Here is a 16,338-nt window from a genome sequence, read left to right as displayed (position 1 = left end):
CACTCGGGACATATAAATCTTTGGACTCGGCCAACCATAAATCTTGGGGAGAATGCTCAACGGCCACACAGTGTGCCGTGACTGCACCTGATGCCACTGAGGGAAAAAATGAAGCTGGGGATGCTACAGAAGACTGTTCATCAATAGCGTTAGCAAGGATGCTATGCTGGCATAGCAAGCAAATTGGATTTTAGCATTGGCAAAGCAATTTTAACTCATTGACTGCGATAGACAACCGATGCATTTGAACTGGGAGGGGTTCAAGAAGTTCATTTGCATCGGACGTCTATGGCCGCAAAATGCGATCATATGCTAATTTGTCGTCGTCAATGACAGTGGAGGCTTTAGATTCATCCGTTATCAAATTAGTTGTTGACTAATCTGCCTATTTTTGTTGGACAAATCGGGTAGAAAACTCTCCTACTCAGACGAAATCTTCAGGATGAGGAAAGAAGTCATACAATGTCTCAAAACGACTGGGTTAAAATAGCTGTTGATGAATTTATTGAATATTTTTTGTTGGGCTGTTAAAATTCTAAGGATAATTTAAAGCAAAATTAGGTTTAACAATCAGTTATTAAAATACCCGTTGATGAATCCATCGATTTTTCTTATTTGAACTGATGAATCGGGTAGTAAAAAACAACTCTGTTCTTTGAAATGTGAAGTTCAATGAGGTCGCAAAATGATGAGCAGGTGGAACGGGTGCACGTGGGTCCGTTGTGTGCTTTGCATGTGAAACCTCACTCCCGTTGCCTTCAAGAAAGCGCACTGACGGCTAGAGCTGCAAGCCCGGGCTTTTGGCGTCGAGGCGAGAGCGCTTGCCCGCTGGGCTGGATGCGCCATGTGGCACGGGTCATGCAGACTGGTTACACGAGTATCAAAATAGCTGTTGATTAATTACCGTAATTGCTGATTAATCTGTTGAATATTTACTGTTGTGTTATTCTCATGAAAACTATGCATCGCAGTAATGAATAGGGATGTCCCGATCCAGGTTTTCGCACTTCCGATCCGATACAGATATTGTTTTGCACTTCCGATCCGATACCGATACAGGCCGATACCGATATCAGCCTATCTGAGCATTAAGTATTAAAGTTTAAAGTTATTTAACCTCCTTACTTAGTTGTCAGACTCATTTTGAAAAGGGTTTTAGTACTCTTGATAACAACTAACCAGCTAAATTAGGTGAGTTTGAATAACACACAACGGTTGGTAACAAGAAACTGACCTGTTTATTTAGTGACAAACACAAAACATTATAAATAACAAACAAAAATGGCATAGTCAGTCAGTAAAACGTTCGAATAATATTGTAAACTGTCTTAAATAAGCAAAACACACAAACAACCTCAGTGGAAAATCCCACAAACCTCCCAAGCTATTAGATGCTTTTAATTTTTCGTGCATTAGTTACAATAATTGTATAAAAAGCCTCTCAGGTTTAAATAAACGATTATTTAAGTATCAAGTTAACATTTTAAAACAGTAAATAAAATACTCAAGTCCCCATTCTGTATCAGCAGCTTTAAACTACATTCAATTCATTTAATTTTGCGAATCAACTGTTAAAGTTGTTAAAATTGCTCCCGTTATTCCATAATTTCCCTTCTGTCTACTTTCGACATCTGTAAGTTTTAAAACTGTTTTGAAGATAGATTCAAGTCAAGATTTTGCCGATTTAGGAGTATTTTAGATAAAAAGTTAATTAGGTTCGCTTGGAAGGTTCACAACAGCCTACTAGGGAAGTCTTCTGCTTTAAGATGCCGGCTGTTTACTAACGCATCTAGTTTTCAATACTTCAATGTTGCTAACGCAGTCGAGTCTGTCGTTTTGCATCTAGTTCTATATACATATGACATCTATTATCTCCAGTAAAACGATGTTGATGTAGTTTGTAGCGGCTGTCAGCAGCAGTCAGGTATTCTTGTGTTTTTTATCCAGCGGCATGAGTTGAGCTAAAGCCGTTGAGCATTGGCATTACCCAGGTCTATGACAAGCATGATGTTTACTTTCGGGACGCAATGTGGTCAGTTTCTCATTGCGTCCCGAAGACCGCGCTGTGTATTAGTTCCGCTTTACTTGACATATTTCAATAATCGGAATTTGGATGTTTGTGAATCGTTCTCGAATCTTCCACGGCCGAATCGCTCAAGGATGTAATGACGGTTGGGCATGTTGTACCGTGGTTCTAAGTGTTGGATGGTGCGTCTTTACTCACGAGAGATAATGGCTCGTCATCGAGAATGAATTCTTCCGCAATGACTCTTGTTATTCCCTGGGTTTTGGGACCGTCGAGTGCCAGTTTGTCACGCATAGCAAAGGTTTCTGCCAGTGTTAGTTGCGTAGCACCTTTCTTTCTGTCTTCGGTTTTCTTAACATACTCCTTATATTGTTTGTGGAGGTATTTCGCTAAATGCTTGATTAGGTTGGTTGTTTTAAAACTTCTTACAGCTTTACCACCACGCTTGACTTTTTTGTGGCATATGTTGCACTCTGCCTCTTCGTCTTTGTCGTCCTTTAAGGTGAAATGATCCCACACAGCTGACATTTTTAGCGATAAAGTCTCTCGGTAAATTGGGAGACGGTAATGTAGTTTGTTGAAGGTGTGCCGTAAAATGCGGACCGGATTTTAGGGAAAACGCAGCAAAAACTGGAATGGATTATGTAAATCGGTGCGCTGGAAAACCCAGACCGGACTCTCAAAAAAATTGGATCGGAAGTCTGGATCGGAATTTTTCCGTGTCGGCCGATCCGATACCGATGCACATTTTTTTGCCCATATCGGCGTTCGATCCGATCCAAATATCGGATCGGGACATCTCTAGTAATGAAGGACATTTACCAAAGCTAACTTCAAATAGCAGAGTGCTATGGTGACTTTTTTTCATCAACAGTTTGAGCTCACTATAATTTTATTTACAGTAAAATGTCAAATTGATTCATGTCAAAAAAAATGTATTTTTCACGTGATGGTAATGATCACCTATAGTGTGTGGGGAAGATGGCATATAAACTTAACTATTAGCAATAGCTAACAAAACAGGCCAAACAATCTTACCATTGTCATCTTTTGTCTTGTCTTCTTTGTGATGCATTATGGGCCAGAACAACTTTATTTAAAAAACATCATGATTTACATTTACATTTAACACAGTGCAACAGTCAGGAAAGTTGCATGCATGGATTTTCCGTGAATATTTTCTCATTTATAGTAAGAAACCTTTATAGATTATTATAATTTGCTAAATTATACGGTTTTCAACAAACGTATATTTATTTATGAAATGGATTGAATATTTGTGATGCAGTATTAAAGTGAAAACATCAAACTTTTTTGATATACGATTCTGTAATCAGTTCAAAAACATACAAAATACTATTTTGGTAACAAATGATGGACTGGGCCACATATATAATAGACATAAGTATCCGAACCATTTCAGGTTTTCTAGACTATATCCTGAAAATATTCAAAGACATAGCTAGCATAGTTAGCTTTATAAGAATCAACTTGTTGGGATGTTAAAATTCCAGAAACGTGGACAAATTAAAGCGATGCACGGTCTCTAAACAACTCATCGATTACCAAAATTGCAGATTATTTTGATCGCTGATTCGTAGTCGATGAATCGTCGCACCTCTACTTCCAACAAGGCGCCCCTTCTATTTGTACACAAGTCAATTTACGGTAGTAGTACGTCCAATTCAATATGTACCATTCAATTAGATTACCCTACCGCTTCTTCCCTAGCGAGGGCCGATCATCCTCGATTCCGGCGAGCTGAGCGTGACAACGGCCTGCCTACGGAGCGCCACGCGGGCGGAATATCAATGGCGAGCAGCCACAACCGAACCGCTCTTCATCTCTCCTTTCTCGGTGGAAAAAGACGGACGGGCCTGCCCCTGACTGATGGAGACATCCTGCCGCAATAGAAAAAAGCTTTTAAGGATTCCCTGCACACGTGTAAAAAAACCTGTGGCTGCAGCACAGCGGGGTTCTCATCAGCTAAATCCACATCAGAGAAGAGGGAGGATGTGAAACACATTCTTCAAGAACAGGATAACAGGATCACGGGGCTTTACTCATTGGAAGGAGAGCTGATGCTACGCACAGATACGCTATTTGGAATTTTATCCTATTAGATAGGCTCCTGTCAGTTTACAGTAAGCTAGCTAATACTCAACAAAGGCAGGTGTCGCAAAATACAATTGTGCAAGATTGGAGTGTTCGGACTGACGCTTTGAAAAGAGAGGGCTGGATAGTTTGATCGCTTGCTGCCAACCACTCCCAGTCCAAATAGATTGGACACCTAAAGGCCAAATTATACCGGACACGTGTGCTGTACGGATCAGCCGAGCTGTGTGTTGACTGCGTCCTCCGCAGTACATCAAAAATAGGACAAAACATACCGGCTGCGCACAACTACGGTCCGGCAGCTCCGTCCTGCCGTTAGCTCTCGCGTGATCGCGTGCGATAATGTGGCATTTAAAACAACGACAAGCACGCAGAGTCTGTACTCAACAAAGAAGCAGAGAGAGAGAGGTGGACCTGATTTGAATGAACATTTTTCCCAATTTTTTTTGCTTTTACCATGGGTTTGTGACACCCGACCACATCAACAACCCGTTCTATACTATTTAATTACTGTTTTAAATTTGATAACTTGCCCAAAAACTCACAGTCATTCTCATAACTCTTACTATGGCGTTCCATGCAGCATCCTTTTTAAAGTTGTCATCCCAAACCATCCGACGGGCTCCGGCATGTCGGAGATGGTCCACAGTCAATCCGTCGCGCATATGCGGCTGGTATAATTAGAACAATATGATAGAATGGAAACTGATTGGCACCGCTGCTATATCTTGGCGGATCCGTAACGCACACACGTCCGGTATAAATTGGGCTTAACCCTAACGTTGATTTGGGAAAGGACTTTAAAGATGTTAGAACTAAAGATACACGATAATATCGGTCACCGATAATTATCGGCCGATAATGGCAATTATGACGTCACACAGATAATCCAGATAATAAAAAAATTCAACCAATAATGCAATCTGATAATTATATACTTAATTTTGCCCCCAAATGTGCGTAACCGAAGAATTCAGCACGCCGCCTCCTCAACCCCTCCCCTCTCTGAAGCCCCTGAGGGAGGAGGAGTTGAGGAGGCGGAGTTACACGACAAGAAGTAGGGTTGGGAATCTCTGGCATGAAGCCGATTCGATATGTATCTAGATACACAGGTTACGATTCGATTAAAAAACGATACATTTTTAAGGCCCAGCGATTCGATACGATTCCATACAGTTTAAGAACGATACGGTTCGATACACAGTGAAAACGACACATTTTTAAGGTCCAGCGATTCGATACGATTCGATACAGTTTAAGAACGATACGGTTCGATACAGAGTGAAAACAATGCGATAGTAAACATTTGTTGTGTGTGTTTGTACAGTATTTTAAAAATATAAAAAAGACCATATTTTTTAATAGCAAAATTTACAAAATTTGATACCAATGTTATGTTTTATTTTTTATGAGAAAATAAATAAGGCTTACTATATGACCGTCATTTTGTTGGATGGGACTGATAATACAATAAAACTCCAGTCACAGACAACAATAAAGTGCAGTAATTCAATTACTGTATTTCCTGGTGTTTTTAACACAAGAGGTAAGTAATTTAAGTGCAAACTTTCAATGTAAACATCTTACAAACAAAAAATATTAATTATATGCAGCAGCTCTTGAAAAAAAAATTAAACCTGCTAGTGTTATCATAAATAAATAATAAATTATGCTTTACGACTGGTATAATTGGGGGAATAAAAACATAGCATTTTAGACAGGTCAATAATCATTACTTTAACCTAATACACAGCAAAGTCATTCACTTATGCCCGTGCTTCCTCATTTTTTATTGCTCATCACTGTCCATATCTTTTTTGAAGGGCAAATTTTTCTTGAGGAAGATCAACTAATCCACATGTTCATATTTAAGCAGATTGCGTTTCGTGGAAACAATATGCCGCCCTTTCCAGCATTGTAGTGGGTTATTTTTCAGGGTTAAAACTCACGATTTCTGTACCGCTCCACACTTCACACAAGCTCTGTCCCATGCGAACAGATCTGGTTGCTTTCATCACTTAAAAGTCCGACTTTTGTTTTCCTGGGTGCGTTGAAAATCAATCACAGCACGTCGCTGCCGTCGGTGATCACACTGTCCACTGTTTTAGCATGTTGCTTCGTTGCCACTACTAGTTTCGTTTTCGTTTTGGGCTGTGGAGAAAACGCGACGCTGCGTGCGTTACAGTGGTTTCGTTAGCTCTCGCGTTGTTATGACACGCCCGTGACGATCAGGTAATGACGGCGACTAGTAGCGGTTCTGCCGAAATGCATGGGATGTAACTTGTGGCAACCACGACTGTGAGTAGTGCTTGTCCATATTATATCATGCGTGCGGTCTCGATCTAAGTGTCCGCTGTGTGGCGAATGACGCGCACTTGTGTCATTCACTGAAAGACACAAGCGTAGCATGTGAAGTAAAAGCTAAATTATCATATTAAGCAATGCATTGAACTAGGCATTAGAAGCCGATTCTTGTGCTCGCGATAGCCGAATTCTATCTCTACTATCGGTTCACTGAATATTTAATGGCTAATTACTGTCGAATGGTAACTTTACAATCGATACATCTGTATCTCTCACCTGGAAAACCGGATATCCGGTCGTATCGGTTTATCGTTCTCAAGCTTAACAAGAAGTAGTTGAACATTATCGCGGCTGTTACTAAAAAAACGACGCTCTCGCCATCTGCGAAACATGTACCGTAGAAGTTCCACGAGGCAGAAAGAAAGCGTCCTCATTCAAAACCACTAACCCAGCAGCCATTTAAAACTGCATCACAAAGATTTTTGGAACGAATACGAGGCTGCTGCCAGCGGGAATGCTAAAGCTATTGTAAACACTAACTAAGTTAAACTACAGGGCTTGTGACGATACAGAGTTGGGCTGTTTGGGAATGCAGCCCAAGGCGGGTGGTAAATTCGCATCTAAGGCTAAACACCGGCACGACTGGAGACCGATAGTCGACAAGTCGCCGTCTTCCGACGGAGCCCGCCACTCTGGCCGGTCCGGCAGGCCGCCGGCGGGGCGGGCCGAGCCTGGTTCCCTGGCTTTGGAGCCTCTGGCGAACACCCCGGTTTCCCGAGCGTTCCCCCACGGCGTGCGAGCAAAGCCAGGACCCGAATACGCCGCGGCGAACCGGCTGGGGTGGGCGAATTATCCGGTACGAACGTAGCTATTGCCGCCGCCGCTGCCTTGACGAGACATTTTTTTTTGTTTGTTTGTTTTTTTTACCTAAATGACCCGAGAACCAAAGGCCTGGATAAAAAAAATAATGCAGTTTATACTAGAGGTGTGCAAAATTTCCGATTCTTAGATTATTCGCGATTCGGCCGTGGAAGATTCGAGAATGATTCACAAACATCCAAATTCCGATTATTGAAATATGCCAAGTAAAGCAGAAGTGCGACACACTCAGCGCGCCGCGCGGTCTTCGGTACGCAATTAGGGACGGAGCGAGAGTAGCTAAACATTATGCTTCTCATTACCCGGCCCCTCGGGTAACGCCAATGCTCAACTCACGGCTCTAGCTCAACTCATGCCACGAGATAAAAAAAAAACAACAACATACCTGACTGCTGCCGAAAAGCTGCTACAAGCCACATTATGTTACGGTAGATATCATTTATATAGGACTAGATGCATTATAGCTTCGGTATCGTTACCAGCACATCTACAAAAAACTAGATGCGGGCGTTAGTAACGGCCGCCATCTTAAAGCAGTACACTTCCCTACAAGGCTGTTGTTGCGAACCTTCCAAGCGAACCTAATTAACTTTTTATCTAAAATACTCCTAAATCGGTAAAATATTGACTTGAATCTATCTTTAAAATAGTTTTAAAACTTTTACATGTTGAAAGTAGACAAAAGAGAAATTATGGAATAACAGGAGCAATTTTAACAACTTTAACGGTTGATTCACAACATTAAATTAATTGAAAGTAGTTTAAAGCTGCTGATATAGAATGGGGACTGGAGTTTTTTATTTGCTGTTATTTTTGTATATTTGTTTACTGCTATATGTTAACTTGATACTGAAATAGTAGTTTGGTTTAGCCTGAGAGGATTTTTGAACAATTTTGGAACTAATGTACAAAACAAATTTAAAAAAAAAAAAAAAAAAAAAAAAGGAGTGGGGTGCATCAATAATCCTTTTATAATCGAATCGGAGCCTCTGAATCGTAATCGTAATCGAATCGTTAGGTGCCCAAAGATTCCCAGCTCTAGTTTATATGACCACCATTCTTCATGAAAAAGTGATGTCCAGTAAGCAAGCTTATCATGACGGCACAGTGGTCAAATGATAATTTAAACATGGAGAAAACAAAGTCAGCCAGTCAATAATGCATTCAGTATGTAAAATGACGAGCGGTCAGATGACTTTGTAACGCTGCCTTTATTTTCGGCTTAACAAAACTCACAACACGCACACGGATGCGAGCTCCAACTCCATCCAAATAGTACTGCCGTGTATCAGTTTAGCTGCTGTAACGCAAATGTCGTGAAAGCCGCAAATGTAAACAAAGCGCTGCAGAATGGGTACATGACATCTCGCTCTTTTGAGTTAATCATTTTCACAGTGTGCAACAAAGCATATAACATTAGCTAGAGCTGGGAATCTTTGGGCACCTAACGATTCGATTACGATTACGATTCAGAGGCTCCGATTCGATTATAAAACGATTATTGATGCACCCCCTCCTTTTTTTTTTCTCTTTTTTTTTTTTTTTATGTTTTGTACATTAGTTCCAAAATTGTTCAAAAATACTCTCAGGCTAAACCACACTACTATTTCAGTATCAAGTTAACATATAGCAGTAAACAAATATACAAAAATAACATTAAATAAAAAACTCCAGTCCCCATTCTGTATCAGCAGCTTTAAACTACATTCAATTAATTTAATGTTGTGAATCAACCGTTAAATTTGTTAAATTGCTCCCGTTATTCCATAATTTCCCTTTTGTCTACTTTCGACATGTGAAAGTTTTAAAACTATTTTTAAGATAGATTCAAGTCAATATTTTACCGATTTAGGAGTATTTTAGATAAAAAGTTAATTAGGTTTGCTTGGAAGGTTCGCTACAACAGCCTTGCAGGGAAGTGTACTGCTTTAAGATGGCGGCCGTTTATAACGCCCGCATCTAGCTTTTTGTAGATGTGCTGCTAACACTACCAAATCTCTATCGCATCTAGTCCTATATAAATGATATCCACCGTAACATTATATGGACGTACTTTGTAGCAGCTTTTCGGCAGCAGTCAGGTATGTTGTTGTGTTTTTTTATCTCGTTGCATGAGTTGAGCTAGAGCCATGAGTTGAGCATTGGCATTACCCGAGGGGCCGGGTATTGGGAAGCATGATGTTTAGCTACTCTCGCTCCGTTCCGTCCCGAAGACCGCGCGGCCGCTGAGTGTTGTGTACTTCCGCTTTACTTCGCATATTTTAATAATCGGAATTTGGATGTTTGTGAATCGTTCTCGAATCTTCCACGGCCGAATCGCAAATAATCTAAGAATCGGAAATTTTGCACACCTCTAACATTAGCAATCACTTTTCAAATTATTTAACTTATTTCTCTGATCAATTACAGTCACAGTAGATAATCAAATTATGTATATTCTACAGAATATACATAATCAATATTCTGTAGCCACAAATATTATTCAAAATCTTTCCTTCTTCAAAGTTTTTGTTTTTTAGGATTAAGTATAATAATGTATTGCTTAAAACAAGGCTGTTAAGATTATTTTCAGCTAGCTATTTTTCTTCCAAGAAATCTGAGAGAAATACACTTCAAGCGATGGCAGATAATTTCACTTATTGCCAATAGATTTACACTTAAAACTGACTAGTTTTAAGGAAGTGTGTTTTGCAGTGTTTTAATGTTATATATGTTGGGAATGGCTTACTTTTAAAGGCATTTTTGTGCAACTTAGGTATTTACTCTTTAAGTAATTGTTGCCAAAAGTTTACCATTACACAATGTCAGACAATCTGTCATTATTTAGATGTTTGAATTGACGACTTGTTCATATTTTATGTTGAAAAAAAGAGCAATAAATTATATTTTTACACAGTAATATTTTCTTTTGTGTATACTTTAAAATTTTACATAAACCTTTTGATAGAATTATCGGCTTGACATTATCGGTTATCGGTTGGAATGAGGAGGAAATTATCGGTTATCGGTATCGGTTGAAAAATGTATTATCGTGCATCACTAGTTAGAACAGTGGGAAAGTTGTTGTGTTAGTTTCAGTGCTGTCAAAAAAAAAAGGTTTTGAAAATATAATTCCATTCATTTTTTTTTTTTTTTTACGTTTTCATTCAAAAACCATGATTGTTTTATATGTAAGAAATGTGTTTATAAAAACATTAAAAACCTGCAAATAATTATTTAGTGGTGATAAAAGATTTTAAATTATATATATATATATATATATATATATATATATATATATATATATATATATATTAGGGCTGTCAAAATTATCTCGTTAACGAGCAGTAATTAATTTTTTTATTTAATCCCGTTAAAATATTTGACGCAATTAACGCACAAATGCCCCGCTCAAACAGATTAAAATGACAGCACAGTGAAAGGTGTACTTGTTGTGTTTTTCGGAGTTTTGCCGCCCTCTGCTGGCGCTTGGGTGTGACTGATTTTATAGGCTTCAGCACCCATGAGCATTGTGTAAGTAATTATTGACATCAACAATGGCGGGCTACTAGTTTATTTTTTGATTGAAAATGTTACAAATTTTATCAAAACAAAAACATGAAGAGGGGTTTTAATATAAAATTTCTATAACTTGTACCAACATTTATCTTTTAAGGACTACAAGTCTTTCTCTCCGTGGATCTCTTTAACAGAATGTTAATAATGGTAATGCCATCTTGTTGATTTATTGTTATAATAAAGAAATACAGTACTTATGTACCGTATGTTGAATGTATATATCCATCTTGTGTCTTATCTTTCCATTCCAACAATAATTTACAGAAAAATATGGCATATTTTATAGATGGTTTGAATTGCGATTAATTGCAATTAACTACGATTAATTAATTTTTAAGCTGTAATTAACTCGATTAAAAATTTTAATCGTTTGACACCCCTTACATATATATATATCCATCCATGTTCATGAATATCTTTTGCTTTTTCAATTAGAAAGATAAAAATTTGAAAAGATTTATTTTTTATTTAAAAGATTTTTTATAAATTAAAATACAGGAACATTTGCAGTTTTCTTTTTGCTTTCAATTTTTAGATAAGTGGTTATTAATAAGATAACATATTTAGTTTTTTATTAAATTAAAAAAAATATTCATCAATTTCTTGCTTTCCCCAAATTAAATATTTTTAAGAAATGAATTGTTCACTTGAAATATTCTTTTCAATAATTAACTAAATATTTTCAATTAAAACTACTGTTTCTTTATTTTTTAATTCAGAATGTTTTTTTAATGCATGAAGTAAACTGGAAATGTATATTTACCGTTTCTTTCATATTGAAAAAAAAATTCTTCTAGATTAAATGTCCAACTATTTTTTTTTTTTTTACGTTTTTTTTTTTGTGTGTGTTTTTATTACTCTATCGATGAATCGCAAACATAATGTGTGATTAGCCAACAACCAAAACAATCGTTCAACTAATTATTTATGTAACATCGGTTCATGATTGTGTACATGCTAGCCCCATCTTGTAGCGAATATACGCAATTAAAGTACTTTTTTGCGACCGATTTTCGCTATTTGCTTATTCAGTCGTACATCTAAATCTACATTCGAAGTCAATTCCTTCCAGGACTTTCTTTGTATGTTAAAATGGTCGTATGTCGAGCAGGTTAGGTTTTCCCATAAGAATACATTATAATTCCATTAATTCGTTCCACAGCCCAAAAACCCATGAGTAATATTACTCCAATTATAATTGTCACCTTAACTTATAAAGACTGGCGAGCGGTGGTCGTCGGAGGACCGTGGAGATCGTAAACATTCTATTGCTGTATTGTTGAGTCAGTTCACAGATGCGCACCCCATGCTCATATTTTTCTATCATTTGCATCATCATTTATATGGTAAGCATCACCTTTTTTTTTGTTTCACCACCTGTACCATCCTTTTGGAAACCTGTGTTGATTTCTCTCACAAGAAAATCCACCTTGCGTCCGTTTGCGGTGCTGTCATGTCGTCGCATTTCAACCATGTCGTCCGATGTAGAAACAAATGGAGAGTCAAATTTTACGTCGGATGTCGAAAAGATCGTTTGTCAAAGCGATCATATGTCGAGGTACCACTGTACAGATGTCTGAATAGCGGGGTAGTGCGGAGACTAGGGGTGTGACAAAATATCGAAATGGTGATTATATCGTGATACTTTTTATCCCAAAAGGATATTGATATGCTCCTGTCAAGAACTGAGATATCGTTTTAAAAAGGTGTCAATTTAAAAAAAGAAAAAATGGAACCATCAAGTTGTGACCAAAATCTTCCACCATAATAGTGTGTCAGTTTACTTTAAGGCTGCCATTGACGGTGCTTGACGCCCAATCCATTTAGACTGGGAACGTTTGTTCATTCAAAACCAGAGCATTCACAGTCATTCCGTCCAATTTTCAGGGCATTTACAGGTCACTTTCTGTTCATTTTAGGGCATTTACAGGTCATTTCCTGTTGAGTTTGAATCACTGCCTATTCATTTGGGTGATTCCCAGGTCACTTCCTGTTCTGTAACTCAAAATAAACAGGAAGTGACCAATAAAATACCCCAAAATCAACAGGAAGTAACTGAAAACCAACAGGTAAATGACCTTAAATGGCCCAAAATTACCTCATTGCCTGGCATTGGCTGCCACTGACAGCCATAGACGTTCAATCGGTTTGAAGTGGGAGGGATGGCTTGCGAATGAACGAATGTTCACTCGCTGCCACCCTCCCAGTTCAAATAGACTGGACGTCTACTAGTGATAAACTCATTCCAATTCACAGCAGAAACTTGTTTTTCTGTGTATTAGTTGTTTATAGAATATCCTAGAATGATTTCCTGACCATTTTATCGATAATCATTGTATCGCCATATCATCAGATCATCGTTATCGTGAGCTTTGCATCGCAAATCGTATCGTATTGTGAAGCACCAAAAGGTTCCCACTCCTAGTAGAGACAGCAGTCAAAGTTGATGGCACTTGACTACTACAACTGTGAACCTTGAGTGCCCTCAAGTTCAGTCAGTGCTAAGTGTGTTTGCACTCTCACTTTTTACGTCAAGCTATTTTCGTTGTCTTTCTCCACGAAAGCACCACTTTCTTTGGCAGACAAGCTTATGAATTCTAAATCATGTAGTCTGTTTGTGGGTCATGTGAGTGACTCTCAAAGCATGGTGTAATCACTAAACGCAATCGTCAAATTGTCAGACGTATAGGGCGCCGTTTGTAAAGCAGCACATGCTGAAAAGTACAACATTTTCTCACATTTAGCGCCACACAGTGTTTAAAATGGTGTGAAATTTTTTAAATCACTTTGTTTTATGCACATTTACAACATTATTTAGTAACTTAAATATTTATTTTCAAACAAGACGTTTTGGACCTGATTGTTTAAATCCAGAACTAAATATTTAATTTCAATCTTAAATTTATATCCTACAGTATATCCTAAATGTTAAATCAGGAAACGGTCGGAACTAAATATTTAGCTTAATATGCAATTCACATGACTGGAGACCGGAAGTAACAAAATAAAAGCTGGTGGAGCAGCTCAGACTGTCTGTTTACGTTGCTTGAAAATGAATAAAACCTACTCAACGGTGGCAGTCTGCTCTTGGACATGAGACATTGTGATAATAATATATAGTTAAAATACATATTTAGGATAAACTATTTAAAGAGTATTTTGTGTGCTCCGTAAACAGACAGTCTGAGCTGCTCCACCAGCTTTTATTTTGTTACTTCCGGTCTCCAGTCATGTGAGTTTGCATATTAAGCTATATATTTAGTTCCAAGCATTTCCAGATTTAGCATTTAGGATAGGGATGTCCCGATCCAGGTTTTTGCACTTCCGATCCGATACCGATATTGTTTTGCACTTCCGATCCGATACCGATACTGGCCGATACCGATACCGGCCTATCTGAGCATGTATTAAAGTTTAAAGTTATTTAGCCTTCTTACTTAGTTGTCAGACTCATGTTGAAAAGGGTTTTAGTACTCTTGATAACAACTAGCCAGCTGAATTAGGTGAGTTTAAATAACACACAATGGTTGGTAACAAGAAACTGACCTGTTTATTCAGTGACAAACACAAAAGATTATAAATAACAAAGAGAAATGGCATAGTCAGTCAGTAAAACCTGCAAATAATATTGTAAACTGTCAGTGGAAAATCCCACAAATCCCCCAAGCTATTAGATGCTTTTAATGTTCCATGCATTAGTTACGAAAATTGTATAAAAAGCCTTTCAGGTTTAAATAAACGACTATTTCAATTTCAAGTTAACATTTTAAAACAGTAAATAAACTACTCAAGTCCCCATTCTGTATCAGCAGCTTTAAACTACATTCAATTAATTTAATTTTGCGAATCAACTGTAAAAGTTGTTAAAATTGCTCCCGTTATTCCATAATTTCCCTTCTACTTTTGACATGTGAAAGTTTTAAAACTGTTTTGAAGATAGATTCAAGTCAAGATTTTGCCGATTTAGGAGTATTTTAGATAAAAAGTTAATTAGGTTCGCTTGGAAGGTTCACTACAACAGCCTACAAGGGAAGTCTTCTGCTGTTTACTAACGCACCTAGTTTTCAATGCACGTGTTGTTAACGCTGTCGAGTCTGTCATTGTGCATCTAGTTCTACATACATATGATATCTATTAGACAAGCATGTTTACTCTCGGGGCAATGCGGTCCGTTTCTCATTGCGTCCCGAGGACCCCGCTGTGTATTAGTTCCGCTTTACTTGACATATTTCAATAATCATTGACATAAACAAACCTATGGACATAATATTGCTAATTAGCAGAGCTAATATAATTTACATCACAGAGAGCAAATCTCCATTTCAGCCCCCCCCCCCCCCTTCAAAAAATGGACACCATTGCAGTTTGCCTCATATTATAAGTAATCGATATGCTATCACATCTTATTTCAATGAAACTTTCAATGAAAAAAGTTGACAAAAACAAAAAGTAACCATTTTAAGTAAATTTTAAATAGGCTAATTTTCTCATTGAACATGTTTATTTACACAAGAACTTTCGTCAAATTTCAATGTAACAGAACTTTCAGTTGAGTAGATTTTTTTTGTCCCCCTGGGAATAACTTAACAATTGCTATAAAACAACAAGTGCTCTAAAAAATTAAAAATATGAACTTTGCCCAAGCAATTTGCACGACAAGCTAAAACAGTGCATTTGGCGGGATGTTCCCTCCATTTGCAATTTGAAAGAAATCGCCATGCTTTACCTCAGAGGTGCGTCCGCTGTATTCCAAGTGCGCCAAAGGTCATTGCGCAAATATTCAGAGGACAGGAACAGGCAGAGACGACAAGTAGGCAGGAGTGCACATGACCTAATCCTCTTCCCGGTATATGTCCTTCACATGTGCTCAAGCCTGTAATCTTCCAAAGGGGGGAGCTTTCTTTTCCCCCCAATCCCGATTGCCTGTAATCTTCTCTCTTCCTGGGTTGACGGCTCGCCTGCTCAGATGACTTTCTTCCAAGTTAAAGTGAGGCGTCCGGGGGTGTTGGAACCGTTCTCCCTTGCGGAGAGGGGAGTTTTCCGGGTTGCATTCCTGCCCTGACAGGTGGCTCGGATGTTCACACATACATGCACTCACACACGCACATCCATTCACACGGCTGGAGACACAGTCAGTGGCATCTGGAAGGGAGACGCACAACCTATGATTCGTCCTCACTCACACTCTCTCTCTCTTTCTCTTTCTCTCCCCCCTCTTTCCTTTTGTTGCTCGCTGGCGCCACCCGATGTTGGTTTATCTCTCAAGTGGACTCCTGCTTTGCTGGTACGAACAACGTTTGAAAAAAAAAATTGTGAAATACAGTACTGTATTAAGACTGCAGCAATCAAATTTGTTGGGATTCAGAATGTTAACTCTTAAAGTGCCATGAGAATGATAGACATCCAGCCCAGCCTCCTAAAAATATATCAAATGGTTTTTTTTCTTTTCATTTTCA

General features: G+C 38.3%; 1 protein-coding gene across 5 annotated transcripts in view; it reads right to left on the bottom strand.

Annotated features, from left to right (window-relative positions):
* LOC130923355 (protocadherin-15) overlaps positions 1-16,087 on the bottom strand; it is a 490,939-nt gene extending 474,852 nt beyond the window's left edge. For 2 of the 5 annotated variants that reach the window (XM_057849014.1, XM_057849016.1), the window contains exon 1: positions 15,609-16,083. The gene's annotated coding sequence lies outside the window, so the exon portion shown is untranslated. Of the gene's footprint in view, positions 1-15,608 lie in introns of all 5 variants that reach the window. The other 3 variants (XM_057849011.1, XM_057849010.1, XM_057849017.1) reach the window with 2 other exon arrangements.
* Positions 16,088-16,338: the final 251 nt, after the last annotated feature.

Source organism: Corythoichthys intestinalis, chromosome 10, assembly GCF_030265065.1.
Source record: "Corythoichthys intestinalis isolate RoL2023-P3 chromosome 10, ASM3026506v1, whole genome shotgun sequence".
Taxonomy (NCBI): domain Eukaryota; kingdom Metazoa; phylum Chordata; class Actinopteri; order Syngnathiformes; family Syngnathidae; genus Corythoichthys; species Corythoichthys intestinalis.
The sequence above is the reverse complement of the archived record's forward strand: the minus strand, read 5'-3'. Positions and strand labels throughout refer to the sequence as shown.